The sequence below is a fragment of the Pongo abelii genome, chromosome 9 (genome assembly GCF_028885655.2).
Source record: "Pongo abelii isolate AG06213 chromosome 9, NHGRI_mPonAbe1-v2.0_pri, whole genome shotgun sequence".
Lineage (NCBI taxonomy): Eukaryota > Metazoa > Chordata > Mammalia > Primates > Hominidae > Pongo > Pongo abelii.
Genome location: NC_071994.2, coordinates 106,351,280 through 106,374,113, shown reverse-complemented (window position 1 = coordinate 106,374,113; position 22,834 = coordinate 106,351,280). Strand labels below are relative to the sequence as shown.

At 37.7% G+C, this 22,834-nt stretch overlaps 1 protein-coding gene across 5 annotated transcripts in view; it reads right to left on the bottom strand.

Moving 5' to 3' along the window:
• Positions 1–22,834, bottom strand: part of DYNC2H1 (dynein cytoplasmic 2 heavy chain 1) — a 360,273-nt gene that overhangs the window by 130,270 nt on the left and 207,169 nt on the right.

Genomic DNA, 22,834 nt, shown 5'->3' with positions numbered 1-22,834 from the left:
TGCCATTACTTCTCCCAAGAAACAAAAATTAATTGGCATCACATAATACCCAGCCCATATTTAAATTTCTCTGACAGTCTCAAAATTTGTTTTAATTGAATTATTTAAATCAGGATTCACAGAAAGTTCATAAATTGTTATGTATTATAAGTCTTATTAATATAGAGAAGTCTTTCTCGCTTGCCTCTTTTGCCTGCCATTAACCTATTGATTAAACTGAGTTCGTTATCTTGCAAACTGTCCCACATTCTGGTTCCAGTGTTGTCATTTAACTTGTTCTTTTACACCTGTGTTTCCTGTTAATGGTAAATCAGTTCTAAAACTTGATTAGGTTCAGGTTTACTCTTTTTGAAAGAATACTTTTGAAAATTGTTCTTCATATTTCATCACATTAGGAGGTGCATAGTGTCTGAATGCCTCCTCTTTGTGATGCAAAGATTGATCACAGGGTACAGGTGGTGACAGCTTATCCTTCTTTTGCAAACACCCCCATCAACCTTCCATCTAATGGGTTCAACCTTTGATAATAATTGTCTGAACCAATTATTTTATTAGAGTTTGTGAAATAATGATTTTTCAAATTCCATCATTTCTGCCATATTTATTATCTAGAATTATTCAATAAGGAAGAGTTTTATCAACTTTTCTTTCGTTATCTTGAAATATAATTCACAAAGGAAAGATAAGTACATAGTTCTTTCCCTTTAATTGCATTTTCAAAGAGATACTTTCATATCTTACTAAATAATAACCTAATAAAAGTTTGAAAATCAAGTCTATGATATTAGTAAATACATTATTTCTACATAAATATTCAAAAGGAAAAATGTAACATCATTATGTACATTACAAAATGAAATAGACTGGTGATATCCTTCAGTCAACTTGCTTTTGTCTAACGGTCTTAGAACTCAAAATATGAAAAGTATTCAAATTCAGATTTGCCTACAATTAGAAATCAGAAGTTATTACACTGTGTATAAAAGTACAAATACATTATCTCTTTTTGCTGATTGGTGCTATTGGCTAAGTTGTGGCTAAAAATATGCTCTTGAAATATGGGATAATATATTCAAATAGAGTATATCTGAGAAAAAATGGGAACTTAAGCTTTCTGATTTCAGAAATGAATTTACCAAGAACTTGTGACTTTTCTAATAACTGATGAAAAACCATTTGAGTCAGGATAACCACAGCTGCTGAATATGAGTAACCACAGCTGCTGAGTTCATAAAAGCCATTCGATGCAATTATGCTAAAATTATTACACTGGCAATTAATCTTCAAATCTTTGGCAATAGAAAAGTCATCATTACATTTTAAGAATAAATATAACAGGTTTTTAAAATTTTGCCATGAAATTGCTATTGAAACTATGAAAAAATAATACAGTTCTGGAACTTCAAAGTATGTTTAGAAGAAAATAAGTGAATATGTAGCTAGCACGTAGAAATATGTAGCTCTTATACAAAAACATATATAACTTTTACAGAACTAAAGCTAATCAGAAATTTTATTAATAACAATTGCCTCCCCAAACCTGCTACCATTTTGAGCAACAGCATTAGCTTACTGCAACTGTTTTCTAACATCTCTCTTTGCTTTAAGTCTTACTACCCAGTAGTCTATTTTCTAGAAAACATACTCTGCCAGAGTAATCTATTTATTTTCATGGCTCACAAGACTTATGACCTAGTCCACCTCCACCCCAGCTACCTCCCATCCTCATGTACCACCACTCCCCTTCTCCCTCACTGTGCTTCAGCCATATCAGCCTCATTGCTGTTCTTCCAATAGAAAAAGCAGGAGTGGCTGAAGAACATATGGAAAGACACATACGGTCTCCACAGCAATAAAAAATGTGAATCAAGATCACAATGAAGCACCATTTTAACCCACCAGACTGGCAACAATAAAGGCATCCCAAAATACCAAGTACTAGTAGGATTAAAAGGATGCAGATATTACATACTGTTCACACAATAGTGAATTAATACAACCACTAAAAACAATTTGACATAACAATTCTATTCCTAAGCATATACTCTACAGAAACTCTTGAGCTTATGCAGTAGGGAGACATAGCCACAAATGTTCCTAGTAGCACTGTTTCAATAGCCAAAAAAAAAACCTGGAGTAACCCAAATGTCTGTCAATAGGAGAATGGATACACAAATTGTGTTATATTTACATAATGAAATATTATACAATAGTAATAAAGAATGAAACAACAGCCAAACCAACCACAATAATGAATCTCAGACAAAGCTGAAGGAAAAAAGCAAGTCCTAGGACATCCCTTACAACACTGCTTTATAATGTTCAAAAAATAAGCAAAACAAACAATATGTTTTTAGGCACAAATGCATGTGTGAGAGATTGAAAGAATGCATGCACGTAATAGAACTATTAAAAAATATGTAAAACCACAAAAAGAGTTTTAAACAAAACAGAATGGTGGGGACTCCAGCAGAATGGGAGTGGGACTGGATAGAAGAAAATCACATAAGTCGATGCAAGTTATGGTAATATCTTAATTCTTGGGTTAAGTTATTGGTTCATGGGTTTCATTATATCCTCATACTTGCAATGTTTTAATTACTCATTAATATATTAAAGTTACCTATATTCTTTTATATATATTAAGTGTTATATTTTGAAATGATACTAAAAATTCAAAATCAGAAGAATACACATAAATATACTAAGAAGTCTTACAAAAACAAAGCAGGTTAAAGAGAATAAGTGGAACTAAGTGTTGGAGGAGGTTGCTATATTATACAAATGCTCAAAAATGGTCTGTTTGGTAAGGTAACATTCAGAGACCAGAAGGGAGTAATAGACTAAGCCATTCAGATATCTACGGTATGAATGTTCCAGACAAAAGGAACAGAAGGTATGAAGGCTCCAAGGCAGAAACTCAAGGGAAGCGTAGCAGGTGTGGCTGCAACAAAGTGAGCAAGAGGAAGATCAGAGGACAAAGGCAATGAGGGAGCAGAAGGCCTGAGCCTGGAGGATCTCATAAGCCTCTGTAATGAATGCATTTATTCTGAATTAGATGGGGAGTGACTGGAGGAAAAACGACTATTTCTGTTACTGTCTATAGAATACGAAAATGTCTATCCTATTATTAGAATATCTTATTTCATGGATAGAGTTGCACTGGTTTAAGACTATGGGGAAGTCAGCCCAGAGACTCAGTCTTATTTGCCTCTATCTAAAATCTCTACAGAAAGATTTCTTGTTTATGTAAATGTTGATTCAAATGACTCTTAAAACATTTTTCCGAGTCACATAGGGTACTGACAAGATGCACAAAAGTCAAAAGGGTCTGCACCAAAGTTTCACAGTGTTTATCTCACATTGCTCCAGAGATTCATTGACTCCTAAAAGTGATGGAGTAGTTTTGCTGAAGACTATTCTAAGAACTGTACTTTATCATTTCCCTGAATTTATTAATTCCATAAATCACAGCTACAAATTGTTGAAGTGTACAGTCTTAAATAAGATATGCAATAATGTGACACTTTTCTTACAGCCATGAAACCAAATCATAAACTCAATATAGGAAAAGCACTTTTTGGGGAGATTTGTTTGTCTAAATGGAAGCACAAAACTGGCAGTTACCAGATTCCAGAAAGTCTTAAGTTCAAAACACTCATTTGAGGAAAACAAAGTTTTATTTTATTTTATTTATTGACAAGGTCTTGTTCTGTTGCCCAGACAGGAATGCAGTGGCATTGTGTCCAGAGTTGGTTTTGGAAGAGTGATGCCTTTTGTCCTCACTTCTCCTCATATGAATAGGAAGGATATAATTTCTGAGGCTCCCCACATCCTAGCTTCGGGAATAGCTTTTGTTAGGCCTGCTTGCCTGAGGGGGGATCCTAAAATTCCAGATAGTCTCCCCACCCCTGACGGGGCTTTGGGCAAAAATTATGTCTTTCTGATTGGTGGGCCTGGGTGCCTAAAGAAAGGAACAGAGTCCTGAAATTTATACTATAAATCATTCTTATAGGAGAAACTAGAAAAGCACCAGAGACAGGGAGTGGTTTTTAGAAGCGGGACTAGCCTGGGAGAAGAGCGGTGGGAGGAAGTTTGTCTGACAGGTGTTAGGACCCAGGAGGCAAGGGTCAGGATATATAGGATAGAAGGTTGAGTTGTGCTTGGGCGACTTAACTTTGAGAGCTCTGCTCATGGCTGCAGGGTCAACGAACTTTTTGTCGGGACCTCGGAGCTGAATGGCTTTCCTCTCTGTCAACCCTCGGCTCAGCCCGGAAGTGCAGGAAAAGCAGAAGCTAATTCCAGGCAAACCAATGCTCCCAACTCCAAAGAGTCAGGGGTTGTTAGAGAGCCTTTTCCCAGAAAGCCTGACACCCATGTCTTTAGTCCGGTGGCCGCGCTAGTCACTTTTAACTGGCCAACGGGTGCCCAGTGTTTAGCACCAAAATTCTAAGGAAAAATAGGACAGAATAGCAAGCAAAACGGGTCCCATAGTACTCACTGCTTGGCAATATCCCGGACAAGCCCCCAAGATATGTCTGGAGTTGGTTCCTTCCGGTGGGTTCCTGGTCTCTCTGACTTCAAGAATGAAGCCATGGAACTTTGCAGTGTTACAGCTCTTAAAGGTGGCACAGACTTGGCTGGATGCAGTGGCTTTGGGAGGCCGAGGCGGGTGCATCACGAGGTCAGGAGGTCGAGACCATCCTGGCTAACACGGTGAAACCCTGTCTCTACTAAAAATACAAAAAAAATTAGCCGGGCATGGTGGTGGGCGCCTGTATTCCCAGCTACTCAGGAGGCTGAGGCAGGAGAATCACTTGAACCCGGGAGGCGGAGCTTGCAGTGAGCCGAGATCGCACCACTGCACTCCAGCCTGGGCGACAGAGCGAGCCTCCATCTCAAAAAAAAAAAAAAGGTGGCCCACACCCAAAGAGTGAGCAGCAGCAAGATTTATTGGGAAGAGCGAAAGAACAAAGGTTCCACAGCGTGGAAGGGGACTGGAGCAGCTTGCCACTGCTGGCTGGGGTGGCCAGCTTTTGTTCCCTTATTTGTCCCCGCCCATGTCCTGCTGATTGGTCCATTTTACAAGGTGCTGATTGGTCCATTTTACAGAGTGCTGATTGGTCCATTTTACAAGGTGCTGATTGATGTATTTTACCAACCTCTAGCTAACTACAGAGTGCCAATTGGTGCCTTTTTACACAGCACTGATTGGTGCATTTTACAAACCTCTTTTAAGACAGAAAAGTTTTCCAAGTCCCCACTCGACCCAGGAAGTCCAGCTGGCTTCACCTCTCAGCATGATCATGGATCATTTCAGCCTTGACCTCCCAGGCTCAAGTGATCCTCCCACCTCAGCCTCCCAAGCACCTGAGACTATAGGCGCACACATAGCTAATTTTTTAATTTTTTGTAGAGAAGGCGTCTCACTATGTTGCCCAGGTTGAAATAAAAATGTTTCAAAGAATGAATTTCTGGAAATAGCCTACAATGGGGAGAACTGAAATAATTCAAGAAACCTTGGTTATACCATAGAGCTTATTGTTTACAAGTGTACAACATTAGGAACTCAGTATCTAAGTTTGGAATCAATTATTTCTAAAGTTCCTTCCAGGAGTACTTTACTAAGGTTTTTAAATTCTGAACCTATAGTCAAATGAGAAATGTGACTCTATTTGGGCCAGATTTTAGAAAAGAATCAGATATACAGATTTGATGACACTTAGGATACCAAAATTAGCAATTCTTTACAGTTTCTTCTAAGTACAGATACTCCCAAAATTAAGGGTGCCTAAGAATTGCCCTAAAAGTTTGTTAAAAAAAATATAGATTCCAGAGCCCCACTTCGAGATAGTCTAATTTTACAGATCTGGGATAGAACTTACGAATCTACCTTGTAAACTAACTTCCCAGATAATACTAAGTGGCCAACCACCCACACTAAGAGAAATTGCCCAGATTTTAATTTAACTGGAAAGGCAATTATGACAGTGTAAGGATTACTTTAAATAATCCCAATCTGCAACTGAGGATTTAATAACTGTTAAATTTTAAAAGGGAGGGATGAAAAGAAAACAGCTGTTAAGTGATCTGAGTTTTGCTTTTACAATCTTATGGAAACAAATTCTAGGAAAGAGAAATAGAAAGCAAGAGAATTATTTGAATAGTTTAGCACTTATGGATCTCCTGCCAAGATTTTGAATGAATTGATTCCATAAAGAAGTGAAGTATACAGATAGCAGCTGGGTGCTACTGTTAAATTTAACAGCATAGTTATGGGACACAGCAGCTTTCAAAATAATCAAGTAGACAGCCTTGTCACTTCTTTGACTGTATCACTCTGGCTTTAAAAAAAAGGTTCCACCAATCATCATGTTAAAGCTTTGTGTTCCTCATTGACTTTGTATACTTAATGCCCAAATTCTGCTTGGAGTTTTAAATCTCTAACCTTTGTAACTATTACAAGCTTTCTTAACCATTCATATGGTCATATTCACTTCTTTACAACTGTAATTTGTTTTTTATGCCATTATTTGTTTGTTCTTGGCAGAGTGAATCAACTGTTCTAGCAACTACCTCACCTTCACCAGCATCAATGGCCAGTGCAGCTATTACATTTTGAAACTGCTGGCCAGACAGTAGTTACGAAAGCTGTACTAAAACACAGCCTCAGAATCCAAGAGTTTAATATACTACCATGAGTTTCAGATATCCAGGTACCAAGGTATTAAGATGAGCAATGAACACAAATTCTACTTAGTCTTTTAATCAATATTTACCATAAAATGTGACAGGACTTTGAATAGTACTGAAGAAATGAACAACTTCATTAAATACCAAATTACCTAATTATTTTTACCCAATATTTTACTTGCATATAAATACTTTAGCAATAAAGGAAGTTTACTGCTGTGAAGAATTACTGAGGATAGAAGCTAAAGATAAGGCTTCATAGGCAGATGACGTAACTGTAAAATATTGATTTTAATGTCAAGATTTTCTTAATGTCAAAATGTCAAATTTTCTTAATTTTGAAAATATTTTATTAATATATTTATCTGTCATTCAGGCTTCCCTATCTGTAGAATGCAAAAAAAAAAGAAAATTAAATGTTTGTAATTAAGATTTGACTTTAGACAAGGGCAAAGCAAGATGACCAAATAGAACCCTCCAGCAATCATCCCCCATGCAGGAACACCAAATTAAACAACTATCAACACAAGAAAACACTATTATAAAAACAAAAAAATCAGGTGTGCAATCACAGTATCTAACTTTAACATAATAACAAAGGGAGAGGCATTTAAAAGGGTAGGAAGGATAACCTAGGTAACCTTGCATTACTTACAACATTCCTCCCCCAAACCCAGTCGGCATAGCACTGAGAATCTGTGTTTGGAAGAGGAAGAGTGAAGTGAGTATGGGATACTGCATTGGAACTCAGTGCTGCCCTATCACAGTGGAACACAACACTGGGCAGAATTCTGCCAGTGCTCACAGAGGGGGCATACAGACCATCCTTGGGCCAGAGGGAAAGCATCCATCGCCAGGAGGAGAAAGCCAAGTCTCAGCCTACTTCAGCATCTGTGGAATAAAGTGGCCTGGGACTCTAATAAATTTGAGTGGCAGTTGGGCCACAGCAACTATAGTACTTGGGCAAGCCCCAGTGCTGCACTGGCATCAGAGACTGGGATTGGAGTACAATCCAGCACGACGCTGGCTCCAGGAATGACAAGAGTACATACATCGCCTCTCCCCCAACTCCAGGCAACGCAGTGCAGAGACTCCTTCCACTTGTGGGAAAGAAAGGAAAGAATACAGAAGACTTTGTCTTGCAACTGAATACAAGCTCAGCCACAGTAAAACCCAAAAACCCAAAAACAAGTAGAATCCTAAAGCCTTCAATTGCAGGTCTTTGCTCTTGAATGGTGTTTCTTGACCAACCCAGGGCCAGAAGGGAATCTACAACCCTGGTGGGATAAACTGACTCCCAGCAGAACTCACCACTTGATATGTGGCCTCCAGCCTTGAATAAACATCAGCAGCAGCCACATGGTGGTGGCCATGGGCCTTGGGTGACCCCTGGTGGAAGCTGCACTGATCTGGAAGGCCTCAGGCTTTCATGGTGTTCTAACACAGTCAACTGTGCCGACCACAGGAGTGCAGTTATCACTCCTCCCCCAACTCAAGGCAGACAAGCATAAAGACCCTTTCCACTTGGGGGAAAGAGTGGGAAGAGCAAGAGACTCTGCCTGGGAACTCAGAGAATTCTGCCTTACCTTGCCCAGCTCCACCAAGGCTATATATCCAGGGGTCTGTAGGGGTCACAGCATACCTGGGTTAGGGCACCTGGTAATGCTAAAATGGCTGTAGCAGCTACAGGCTTTGGTAACAACACTCAAATATGCTTGAAATCTTCAAAGTCCACTCAAGAAGGACAGGTACAAACAAGGCCATAACACAAAGACAGAAATAAATATCTAACACTTAAATGCCCAGACAATGATGAATGTCCATAAGCATCAAGAACAACTAGGAAAATATGACCTCACCAAACAGACTAAATAGGGCACCAGTGACCAATCCTGGAGTGATGAAGACAGGTGACCTCAGACAGGAAATTCAAAACAGCTGTCTTCATGAAGCTCAACAAACTTCAAAATAACACAGAGAAGGAATTCTATCAGACAACTTTAAGAAAGAGATTCAAATAATTTTTAAAATAAATAAAACAGAATTCCTGGCTAAAAAATTCAATTGACAAACTGAAAAATACATCAGTGTCTCAACAGCAGAAATGATCAAGCAGAAGAAGAACTGGTGAGCTTGAAAAGAGGCTATATGAACATACAAAGAGAAATTGAAGAGTACACAAAAACATGGAAAGATACCCTATGTTCATGGCTTAAAAGAATTAATGTTGTAAAAATGATCATATCACCCATATTCAGTGCAATCCTTACCAAAATATCAATGACATTCTTCACAGAAATAGAAAAAAAAATCCTAACATTTATATGGAACCACAAAAGATCCAGAATACCTAAAGCAATCATGAGCAAAAAGAACAAAACTAGAGGAATCGTACTTCCTGACTCCAAATTATACTAGAAACCTATAGTAACCAAAATAGCATGGTAGGGGCATAAGAACAGACACATAGAGCAATGAAAGAGAACAAGGAACCCAGCTACAAATCTACACATTTACAACCAATTCAGCTTCAATAAGTGCCAAGAACAAACACTGAGGAAAGAATAGTGTCGTCTACAAATGGTGCTGGGAAAACTGGATATCCTTATGCAGAAGAATTAAACTAGGCAGCTGTCTCTCAACATATACAAAAATCAATATGGATTAAAGACTTAAATATAATACCTGAAACTGTGAAACTACTAGAAGAAAACATTGGGGAAATGTTTCAGGACACTAATCTGGACAAAGATTTCTTGAATAAGACTTCAAAAGCACAAGAAACCAAAGCAAAAATGGACAAATGGGATCACGTCAAGCTAAAAAGCTTCTGCACAGCAAAGAAAACAATCAACAAAGAGACAATCTGAAGAACAGGAGAAAATATATGCACACTATTCAACTGACAAGAGATTAATAACAACAATATATAAGCAATTCAAACAATTCAATAGCAAAGTAACAAATAATTGGATTAAAAAACAGGCAAAAGGTCTTAACAGACATTTCTCAAAAGAAGACACACAAATGACCAACGGGTATAGAAAACAATCCTCAACATCACTACTCATCAGAGAAATGGAAATCAAAACCACAGTGAGAAATCATCTCACCCCAGTTAAGTAGCTTTTATCAAAAAGACAAAAAATAATGGATGCTGGGGAGGATGTGGAGAAAGGAGAATATTCATACACAGTTGGAAAGTAAATTAGTAAGCTACTATGGAAAACAGTATGGATGTTCCTCAAAAAACATAAATAGAAAACAAAATAGAAATACTATATTGTCCAGTGCTGAGACCAGCTCGGTCATGGAGACCCTAACCCAGCTGTGCTAGAGGAATTAAAGACACACACAGAAATATAGCATGTGGAGTGGGAAATCGGGGGTCTAACAGCCTTCAGAGCTGAGAGCCTCGAACAGAGATTTACCCACATATTTATTGACAGCAAGCCAGTGATAAGCATTACACTTAAGATTACAGATTAACTAAGTGATAAGATTACAGATTAACTAAAAGTATTCTTAGGGGAACAATGGGATGGGCCAAAATAAAGGGATAGGCTCTGGCTAGTTATCTGCAGCAGAAACATGTCCTTAAGGCATAGATCCCTCACGCTATTGTTTGTGGCTTAGGAACGCCTTTAAGCTGTTTTCTGTCCTGGGTGGGCCAGGTGTTCCTTGCCCTCATTCTGGTAAACCCACGACCTTCAGCGTGGGCATCATGGCCATCACGAACATGTCACAGTGCTGCAGAGATTCTGTTTATGGCCAGTTTTGGGGCCAGTTTATGGCCAGATTTGGGGGCCTGTTCCCAACAGTCCAGCAATCTGGGTATATATTCAAAAAAAAGGAAATCAGTATATTGGAAAGGTATCTGCGCTCCTGTGTTTATTACCAGCAATCTCACTGCTGGGTATATACCCAAAAGAAAGGAAATCAGTATATTGGAAAGGTATCTGTACTTCAGGCACTATTCACAATAGTCAAGATATGGAATTGACCTAAGTGCCCAACAACAGATGAATGGATAAAGAAAAAATATGGTACACGTAAACAATGGAATATTATTTCACCATAACAAAGAATAAAATCTTGTCACTTGCAACAACATGGATAGTACTGGAAGGCATTATATTAAGCGAAATAAGCCAGGTACAGAAAGACAAATACTGCATGTTCTCACTCATACGTGGGAGCTAAAAAAAGTTGATCTCATGGAGGTAGGAGAGTAGAATAACAGTTACCAGAGGATGGGAAGGGTGTGTATAGGATAGGGGTTGGGAGGGAGGGTAGGATAAAAAGGGGTTGGTTAATGGGTACAAAAATACAGTTAGATAGTAGTAATAAGACCTAGTGTTTGGTGGCACAACAGGGAAACTATAGTTAATAATAATTTATTGTATATTTCAAAATAACTAGAGAAGTGGATTTGGAATGCTCTCAATGCAAAAAAGTGACAAATGTTTGAAGTGATGGATACTGCAATTCTCCTGATTTGATCATTACACAGTGTATGCTTTTAACAAATATTATATGTACCCCATAAATATGTACAACTACTATGTAGCCATAAAAAATACAAAACAAGAGAAGAATATTTTGCCAATTACTTTTGCCTAGCAAGAGATCTTTTTTCTTTCCCCATATAAGAAGGTTATGTGGTAAGTGAAATCTTTATGGAGAAAAGCGACTGAATCTCCTAACACAAGTTATTTACTCTTGCTCTATGAGTGTGTCATACAGGCATGAACCAGTATTCAGTAACACATTTAAGTTCTAGTTTAGTAACTTTCTAAAGATGTGATCTTGGGAAAAATAAAAACCTCCCTGGGCCTCAATATCCTCAAGTATAGAATGAGTTTGACAGTAACCTCTCTTATTCTGAGAGTTAAGTGAGATAATTCACATAAAATGTTTATCACAAAACCTATTACAAGGAGCACAAGAAGTATAAAAATCATTATCATCATCATTATCATCACCATAAACACAGGTTAAAAGGATAACACCATATATACACTAAAAACTGATGAACTGTATATGGGAAAAGATAAAATCACAATTTTAAAAGAGATTTAAGTGAAGCTATCTGGCATAGTTTGGTTTGTAATAAATGATGGCTGGGTTAGTAATGGTATTTCATATAATTCTAGCAATATAAAAATTGTATCACTGTACTTAGACTTAAAGAGATTCCTTGCACAGGTTCCCATTTAAAAAAACAATTCTCAAAAGCATATTTTTCTCCTCTCTGCTAATCTCATGGCCAGAAGCTATGTTTTCCCCCCACCAAACATCCTATTTTTCTCCTTCATTCCTAGATCAGAAATTTCTAACAGCTTCTAACTTTTTCATATTTCTACTTTTGAAACTAGTAGAAGCTTCTGATTGAAACATTCCATATAAACCAGGGCAGGCAGCTCTGTTATGTAAAAACTTAAGGGACCAAGAACTGTATAGTCATTAAAGAGGTTAGAAATATATGTTTATCAGTCTATCGACTTGTATGTTGCCTATTCCTCCCATTCCCTCATTTCTTCTTTTTTTCCAAGGGAAATGTCAACACTGACCTACAGAAACAAATTTTAAAATGCTGATAGATGCTTTTAAAATGCACTATTGGATGCTAAATCAAAGAAATGCCATGACAAAATAAGGGACATTGAAAAATACCTCTTGAAGTCATTTTCCAAAGATGGTATTTTAATCCATGAAAGCCCTAATACATATGGTAATTATGGGCAATATATTTTGCTAAACTGAAGAAATAATTCCAAATGCTTCAAGGTGAATAATTAAGGAACATTTGGTTTCTCTGGTGTTCTTTGTTTGTTTGTTTAAAAAGGTTCACTTTACAGCTGAAAGTTGCAGAGATTACTAGAAAATACCCTTCTCTCTGAAGCATGTGGAAAGATTATTCCACAGCAATCTTTATATTCTGCAAAACTATCATACTGTAGTAGTCTACTGTGGTCTTTGTTCTACAAGCAGCCAATTCTACCATGAAACAAAAATCCTCTCTACCTTAATTATTAAGAAATGTGCTTACCAGAACATTTTCAAATTTAAATGGGCATTTCTTGGGTACTTAATGTGTTCAGTTGCTGGAGTATATCAAAATCTTCAAATTTAAGACATGTATTTATAGGCTATTTATATTGATGTTACATATTTGATACTGATATTGAACTTTGAATTTATTTTAAAAAGTAATAAAATGCCAACTAAAACTGTTTTTGGTAACTAAAAATGGTTTTTGTAATTAAAAAAAACTGCATTACATGGAATTGTTAGAATGAAAACCAAATTTTACATTTGATATTTATAATTTGCAAACTGATTAATCCAATTTACAATTGATTTACAATTTATAATTGATTTACAATTTATAATTGATTTACAATAGATATTCCTTGTAGCCAAATTCTGTTCTACCCTATCCGTGCCAGAAATACCTAAATTTACCCCACCATCCTTGCTTGCTTTTTTTCTTTACCAGTAGAATCCTCAATGTTTTACTAGCCACACAGCTACCTGGTGAAGAGACTAGAATAGATTATTGTGTTTGCCTCAGGAATTAACAGAGATGGAAAAATTTTAAATTAAGATTTTACTGTATCTCGATTTCATTCAAATCATTAAATTAGTAAGGATATTTTCAAAGGTAAAGTTGGCCCGTATTTTTCTGACTTTTGTTCAAAAATAACAAATTTTACACCATTTCTTTCCAGGCAACATGCTGCAAGTGTTCTTAGCCTAGAGAATGTGCCATCACTGAATCATTATTAACAAATGCAAGCATTTAAAGGAAAAATAAGAATTTAAAAGAAAGAGATAAAACAGTTAAATAAAACCATGATATTACTGAATAAAAGAAACCTCCTAGAGTTGAACTTATTACAGATGTTTTCAACATCTAATTTCCACTAAAAGAGGAAAAGAAATTTCTACATTAAAGATAATTTTCTATGGTCCTTAAATGATTATGATGATAAAATTTTCTATTAACTTTCTTCTATTTATTGGATTTTTGACAGATAAGATACATTAGAATTAAAATATATCCTTAGAAACAACTTATTGGTAAAATCCACCAAATCCTCCCATTAAAAAATAGTCACGTGCACCCATATCCACAAACATGCATGCACTCCCTCCCATGAATATAGGCTTTCCTGTTGGGAAGGCCAGTATAGTAGAACTTAGTTTCAATGACACATTTAAGGTTTTCAGAAGCCTCCTTTTTAAAAACACATAAGGAGACTGAGGTGGGCGGATCACAAGGTCAGCAGATCGAGACCATCCTGGCTAACGCGGTGAAACCCCCGTCTCTATTAAAAATACAAAAAGTTAGCCTGGCGAAGTGGCGGGTACCTGTAGTCCCAGCTACTCGGGAGGCTGAGGCAGGAGAATGGCGTGAACCCAGGAGGCGGAGCTTGCAGTGAGCTGAGATTGCGCCACTGCACTCCAGCCTGGGTGAAAGAGTGTGACTCCGTCTCAAAAAAACAAACAAACAAAAAAACACATAAACCTTATAATAATTCTACTTTTTTTACACACACAATTTTATAACAATTCAACTTTGAATTCAAAAATATGGAAATACTTTTATAATTGCTATGTATTAAAATTATAAACAAAGTTATTTGGCTTGTAAACATTCAAATGTGTGTTAATATGTAATTATATTTATATTCTGCCTAGAAACATAGCTCTTCTGTTTGAAGAACTTCCTGTAACAATCTTATAGAGTAAGTCTGCTGGCAATAAATTCTGTTTTATTTAAGAAAGATTTTTTTTTTTTTTTGAGCTGGAGTCTCGCTCTGTCGCCCGGACTGGAGTACAGTGGCACAACCTTGGCTCACTGCAACCTCTGCCTACCAGGTTCAAGCGATTCTCCTGCCTCAGCCTCCCGAGTAGCTGCGATTACGGGAATTTTTTATATTTTTGGTAGAGACGGGGTTTCACCATGTTTGCCAGGGTGGTCTCGAACTCCTGACCTCAAGTGATCTGCCCGCCTTGCCCTCCCAAAGTGCTGGAATTGCAGGCGTGAGCCCCTGTGCCCAGCCAAGAAAGACTTTATTTCATTTTGAAAGATATTTTGCTGAGTTACAATTCGTGCTTTCCAGTTTTTTCATTCGGCACTTTAAAGTTACTACGATTCCATTATCTTCTGACTTGAATGGCTTCTGAGGAAAAGGCCGCTCTAATATTTGTTTCTTTGTATGTGGTGTGTGTTTCCCCCACAACACTTTCTCTACCCTGCTGCTAGCTTCAGTAGTTCAGTCTTTTTCAGTTTTAATATTTTATGCCTATGTGTGTTTGTTTTTTAAGAGAGGGTGAGGTGGTGGAAATTTATTCAGCATGGTGACCTTTAAGCTTTGTGGATTTGTGAGTACTAATTATACAATGGTTAGATTGTTTGATTTTGTCTCACAATTCCTGGATGCTTTGTTTTATTTTTTTTCCCCCATGTTTTTCTCCTTATGTTTCAGTTTGGGTAACTTCTGTTGCTCTGTCTTCAATTTCACTGATTCTTTCCTTGCTTATATCAAGTCTATAAACTTGTTGAAGACAGTCTTCATCTCTGTTACTTTGCTTTTTATTTCTAGCACTTTCATTTTATTAATTCTTATATTTTCCATATCTCTGCTAAAATTAAACATCTAATCTTGCATATTATGCTTTTTCATCAGAACTTTTCTTTTTTTTTGAGACGGAGTCTCGCTCTGTCACCCAGGTTGGAGTGCAGTGGCACGATCTTGGCTCACTGCAAGCTCCGCCTCCCAGGTTCATGCAATTCTCCTGCCTCACCTTCCGGAGTAGCTGTGACTACAGGCACGTGCCACCACGCCTGGCTAATTTTTTGTATTTTTAGTAGAGCCGGGTTTCACCGTGTTAGCCAGGATGGTCTCAATCTCCTGACCTCGTGATCTGCCCACCTCAGCCTCCCAAAGTGCTGGGATTACAGGCGTGAGCCACTGTGCCTGGCCTCGTCAGAACTTTTAACATAAAAATTGTAACTTTTAAATTTTCTGTTAGGTAGTTCCAACATCTGTGTCTTATCTTATTCTGGTTCTCTGGATTGTTCTGTCTCTTGGAGTAGTACCTTTTCTTGCATTTTCATATACTTTGTAATGTTTTCTTGAAAGCTGAACATTTTGTCTAGAGCAGTAAAGACTAGGGAAGTTTTAAAGCTTACAAATGCATATAACTTTCTTTCTGATAGGCCTTTAGGGATTTGTGTTAAATGAGGAGCTGGGCTGGATTTGAGGGTGATTTTTGCAGTTCAGGTTTCAAATTCCTCTGAAGATAACTTTTATATAAAGCAGGGGTCTACAGATCCCTTTTATTTAGGGTAGGGGCAGAATTTTATGGACCCCTCCCCACAAAACAGCTGTGTTTCTCTCCCCCAGGTTTCTGGCACAAAAAAACCTCCTGAGTACTCTCATCAGGTAAGAGGCCATGGAGAAAAAGCCTGTAAGGGGGTAAGAACACCTATATCAGTTGCCCTCACAGGCTAGCAGCCTACACTTGGCCTTGACCAATTTATTAACTATTAATAATTTATTTTTTAACTATTTATTAACTACTAACTATTAAGAATTCCAGCTGAATTCTTAACCATGCCTAGGTGCATATGCCCCAGGTAAGCAAATGTTTGTGTTGTGTGACTTCTTTTTAGGCAACTGCATCTCCTTAGATTTCATAGTTTTTGTCCCGCAATTTCATCCCTGAGAGGTTCAATGAAAGTTATAAATTTGCAGTTTGTCTGGCTTCTATTGTCAAAAGAGTAGAAACAATGCTCTTTCAAGCTCTCTATATCATTGAGGTTTACTTATTATTGGCTACAACTGCCTTCCTTCTTTCACTCCAAGTATGATCACCAGCAAGTAAAGACTACTAATATTCCAATATATGAAATCCAGTGAAAGAAGTTTAATTTTTGTCTCAGTGTCTGACTCTGCTGGTGCCACATGCTGCTTAATTAGAAAGATAAAAGTACTGTGACAGGCCAGTTTTGGTACAAGAGGAGGAGGGACATGAAGGAGATGAATAAAATAGCATTGTCATAAACGGACCTACTATTTACTAAGTGCTATTTTAACTGTTTTATTTATTTGGGGAGACAAAAGTTAATATACATAACACATAGAAGATATTGTCCTATCTGGATAAATAAAGATATATATTAATGAAAATAGGTTAGAGCTTTAGTTATTTAAAAAATTTACTGTTTAGTTTCCATTTTCTGAAACAAAAGTCTGTTTTAACCAAACAAAAAACTGTAGAAACTACAATTACTTTTTTAATTTAAAAGAAGCAAAATTTCAAACATTACCAAGTCTGAAGTTATAAGAGAAGTATAATTTCTGCTTTAAAGATTCCTTCAGAAGAACTTAACTTAGCTTAATTTTAAAGTGTTTCTCATTTACTCACACTGTCTTGATCGCACAAATTTGTACAAACATAACACAAATGATTTAATTCATGCAAAAGTTTTTCTTCAGCAATGAAATGAAAAGTACATATATTTATTCAGATATAAATTCACAAGATACATACTTAGTAGAATACATGTTTCTATGTTACCATTTATGTGGCAGTGGGAATTTTTCTACACATTTCTCTCCCCACTAAACTGAATTCCTTCAAAACACGGACTATTTTTATTCGCCTTTACATTCCAAAACCTAATATTATATTAGAGGCAAATAATGTTGGATAGCTGAGATAAATAAAAGTAAAAAATACCAGACGATCAATAAAAATACTTCAGGAGAGGATAAGCTTTGGACTGGGTATTGAACTAAGAATTTAAATAAGCAAAAGCAGTGGCAAGAGTAATTCTAGAAAAGATATAAAGAAATACTGAAATGCCTATAGCCAAAAATGCTAACAGCAAAAATATCTTAAGATATTTTTTGAATCAACTCAAACGATATTTATAGTTGCTTTAAATGTAAAATACATCTTTAAAACAAAAGCAATATTCATTAATAGAAGGTACTAAGGATACTAAGGGTACAATCAGTAAACAGGTACTGGCATACCACCCCCCAACAAAAAAAAGAGAAGGAAAAGAAAACTACATGCTCTACCCTTGAATAACTCAGAATCCTGTAAGAGAGTACAGAAAAAAACATGCTTCAGTTTCTACCAACATCAATAATAACAATCTCTCCCTGAATCTTGTATTCACATTAGATTACTGACATTTTGCTTTTAACTTTTATTGGCAGAGACAGAGGTTCTGGTCAGTGCCAGACTTCCTCAATTAATCACCTATATTCATTTGCATCACTTTTTCACCCACTTTCCCTCCCAAACTACTGCAATTAGATTTCTATCCTCCAACATTCTACAGAGATGATTCTAGAAAAGATTTTGAAATATTGAATAGTGCCCAATTCCTTATAACTTAGCCCTCCTCTTCCACTCCCTGAACAACCAGCATCACTCCCTCCCATCACCTGAAGACTCTCTTTTAAAGCTCTTCTGCTTGTCTTGTTTTCTGAATGCAGATCACTCTTGCTAAAATTCTTTCAAAGATTTTCCCATCTCCAAGTATGTGTTAATCACAGGTATTTCCCAGGATACTACCTTCAGGCATCTTTCTTTTCTGCTTCATCCTCCCTAGCAATCAATCTCTAATTCCCATAGCTTCCTCTCTCACAGATGTACTGCTTTTTTGTCAAAATTATTTTTTTTTATCATATCTACATCTGAAGTCTCTCCTACGTTTATTTAGTCTATGTTCCTACTAGACATTTCCAAATAGATATTTTATGGCAACTCAAATAAACATTATTGCATGGGCAATTCAAACTAATATATCAAATTTCTCTCTCCCCCTCCTCACCATCAAAAACAAAACCCAAAGTCTCTTGCTTTTGACTTTCACATTTTGGTTAATGTAACATCCCTACAGTAACTATAACAGTGGAAAAGTTGAGGAAAAGAGTGTATTAGCTGATGTGGTTGAGAATGCCATGTGGTGTCTATGCTGCAGCAGGTTACAAAAAGAAAAAAACTGCTAACTACTGACACACAGCATCTGTACATAAGTATCATCAACAATTTGCAGCAGATAGACACAACTTGTGGTCATTGCCTTGAATGTATGTACTCATTTTCGGCCTTCATATTTGTACAAAATTGGTTATACAACTTTGGCATTAGCCTGTCCTTAAAAGCCCAAATCATCAAATACCTGATGCAATATCAGTTCTTACATCCCTGAACTTGTGCATGATAAATAATGTCTTCTAATCTACTTTTTGTCAAGTACATTGACAGGCCTGGTGTCGAATCAAACTTTGTAGTATCTGAATATTTACTTTCAAATAAGGGCATTTAAATGTGGCTTGGAATGAAAAAAATCTCTAAAAATATAAATTCTATTAGTTCAGTTGCATATACATCTTTATAATTTGAAAAATAAAATGTTACAATGATTGAAGCACTGTGAAACCCTTTTAAGTAAAAAATGGTAATTTAAAAAAATAAGTACTCAAGTAAATAAGCAGTGAAACAGACTGACAGTTAAAATACAAATAAGAAAATATGTGTTACCAAAAAACCTTAGGAAGAATGTTATCTTCGTTTCATCCCAAAAGTATTCATAAAAATTGGAATACTAAGACAAGACAAACTAGTAGAAATTAGATCATATTATGATAAATTTGGGATAATTTTATGGTATATTCGAGTGAGTAACAAGTAAAATGAAGTCTGGGTTGAATCAGGACAGTCTGGGGAAATAACATTGGAGTCTATCTTCTCATAGTACTATTTCCTTAGAAACTACGTAGTTAAGATAAGCGTGGAATGTTTTATCTGCCTAGTTTGTCATGAAACCCCTGTTCCTTGGGACTCCACTTAGCCTGGGGAGCTGTGTGTTGGTATACAAGAACTGGACTTTTGTAGCTAACATGAAATAGAAGATTGGTGGGAAACTAAGGCTACAGCTTCTCAGTACCAAGATGATCCTCACACCCTTGGCTCCTGTCAATGGCCCAGGAGCAAAATAAGTTCTGTATATAGGTAGCTGCTTTGCTTGGCCTCCCTGTAAGATGAAGATGCTGAACATTCTGTATTTCTTCTCCTGTATCTCTAAGTCTCTAAGGCTGTATCTGCTCTATCTTACCCTATTACCTTCATTAGATAACTGATCCAAACTATGCTAAATCAGATTCCCCTAGAACCTGAATGATACTGAGACTAGCAGTTGCAGAAGCCATGTTCTGTTAATAATAGAACTTTCAAGAGAATAATTGAACTTCTATTGATAAGGTTCCCAAAGCAAATCCTTTATTGGAGTCTCTGAAATAACCTTTCATTCTTTTAATAACCTTTTAACTATATTAACCTTATTTGCTTAAGTATTGTAAAATTTTATGTGAGTATTCAAATATATGTATTATACACATACACATATGTATTTGGGTAGAACTTGAGTTTAAACCTTAAAATAGAGAGGGCTGGGCAAGATGGCTGACTAGATGCAGCCAGGAAGAACCATTCCCACCGAGAGATACCAAATTATCAAGTAATCCAACAAAATTTGGGCAGATCTTTGGGAAGAAAACACTACCAAGAGTGGATGGAGAAGTGACGCTGATGCTCAGGGTGAAGAGGGAAGAAGCTGGAACCCTGTGTGCCTTAACATAATGCTCGTGGCTGTTCCCGGCCCCAAGCAACTCCTGAGAAAGTGATGAGTGAGGAGACTGAGGGACATCTCACCCTCACCTTGGACCTATGGGATCCTAGCTCAGGGGACCCCGCATCCCCCATGGATGTGTGAGCTGGTGGAGGATCTGCCTGGAGACTAGGCAGAAACAGTGCTTCAGCTGGTGTGGAGCTCAGGAGCTTTTGTGTGCAGGACAGCTGTAGTAGAGTAAGGCCATGAGTGTCCATTCCCCCAGGGGTCCCCATCACCCTCCTAGAGGCTCTAGCATCAGCTGACTGCCAGGCCAAGAGACAGCAGGCTGGCTTCCCCCACAGGATTGGGGCACATCTGTTCTGCAGCCCTTCCCGCTCCCGAGCCCCTCCATAGCCACCCCACAGGATCGTGTGCACAACGCAGCCTCCATAGCCCTGCCTGAGTGCTCTGCACTATCTGAGTATTTTCTAAGTAACCTAGGGGCACTTCAGATCCCCCAGTGCAGCCAGAGTCTGACCCCAAGCCAAGGGCTGTTCCAGTGTCCCCGGAATGCGGTCTGCAGCTCAGGAGTACTGAGCCCAGATCTGCGGCCAACACTGGAGCTGGGGAGAAGCGCCCACCCTCAGATCACTGAGAGGGGTGGGACGTGCAGGTTTGTGGGCCAGCACAGAGGCGGTTCGTACCTCCCTCCACAGGGCTGGTCCAGAAAGCGTATGGCCGGCCTACCTCCCGGCTGCAGCCTGTCAGAGGCGGCCCCACCACCCCGAACACATAGCAAAAGAAACCCGGGCAAGGAGCCAATGATCAGAGGAGGCTCACTCAAAGCCAACGACGGGGCTCTGGTGAGATGGTTTTATTCCCCGCCCCTCTCTCCACTCCCAAGAACGTGCTTGCGAAAACAAGGAAATACAAAAAAAACCAAGGGCTGAGTAAGAGCCTATCTACCAGCCACTACTCCTAAGCGCCATCTATTGGACTGCAGCCCAAACTACAACACTAAACATTATTCTGCTAATAGATGCTGGAAACCAAGAGCAAGAATTCACCCACAAATAAAGACACTGTACAGAGCCTTGGCCCTCTGAAAGCATCCAAAACCAAACCCAACTTGCATCAGAGTTAAAGGAACGCCAGTCTCAGCGGATGAGAATCAGACAAAAAACTCTGGCAATTCAAAAAGCCAGTGTCCCCTTACCTTCAAAGGAGCCCACTATACGCCCATCCCCCGCCCACCAGCAACGGTCCCTAATCAGACTGAAATGTCTGAAATGACGTAGAATGCAGAATGTGGCAAAAAAGCTCAACAAAATTCAGGAGAAAGTTGAAATCCAATCCAAAGAATCCAAGGTATCCAGTAAATCAATCCAAGAGCTGAAAAATGAAACAGGCATTTTAAGGAAGAACCAAACTGAATTTCTGGAATGGAAAAATTCACTACAAGAATTTCATAATACAATCAGAAGTATTAACAGCAGTATACAGGTGAAAGATCTCCACAAAGAGAACTATGGAAACAGACACATAAACCAACAGAACAGAATAGAGAGCCTAGAAATAAAGCTATACACCTACAACAATCTGACGATCTTTGAACAAGTCAACAAAACAAGCAGTGGGGAAAGAACTTCCTATTCAATAAATGGTGCTGGGTTAACTACCTAGCCATGTGCAGAAGATGGAAACTAGACCCACTCCTTTCACCGTATACAAAAATCAACTCAAGATGGATTAAAGACTTAAATGCAAAAGCTAAAACTATAAAAACCCTGGGAGACAACCTAGGAAATACAATTCTGAACACTGGCCCTGGCAAAAATTTCATGACAAAGATGCCATTAGCAATTGCAACCCAAACAAAAATTGTCAAATGAGACCTAACTAAAGAGCTTCTGCAGAGCAAAAGAGACTATCAACAGAGTAAACAGACAACCTACAGAATAGGAGAAAATGTTTGCAAACTAAGTTCTCAATAAAGGTCCAATATCCAGAATCTATAACGAACTTAAAGAAATTAACAAGCAAAAAACAAACAAGCCCATTAAAAAGTGGGCAAAAAACATGAAGAGACGCTTCTCAAAAGAAGACATACATACGGCCAATAAACATATGAAAAAATATTTGACATTGTGATCATTAGAGAAATGCAAATCAAAACCACAATGAGATACCATCTCATGCCCATCAGATTGGCTATTATTAAAAAGTCAAAAAATAACAGGTGCTGGCAAGGTTGAAGAGAAAATGGAATGCTTATACATCACTGGTGGGAATGCAAATTAGTTCAACCATTGTGGAAAATAGTTTGGCGATTTCTCAAAGAACTTAAAACAGAACTACCATTTGACCCAGCAATCCCATTATTGGGTATATACTCAAAGGAATATAAATGGTTCTACCATAAAGACATATACACATGAATGTTCACTGCAGCACTACTCACAATAGCAAAGATATGGAGTCAACCTAAATGGC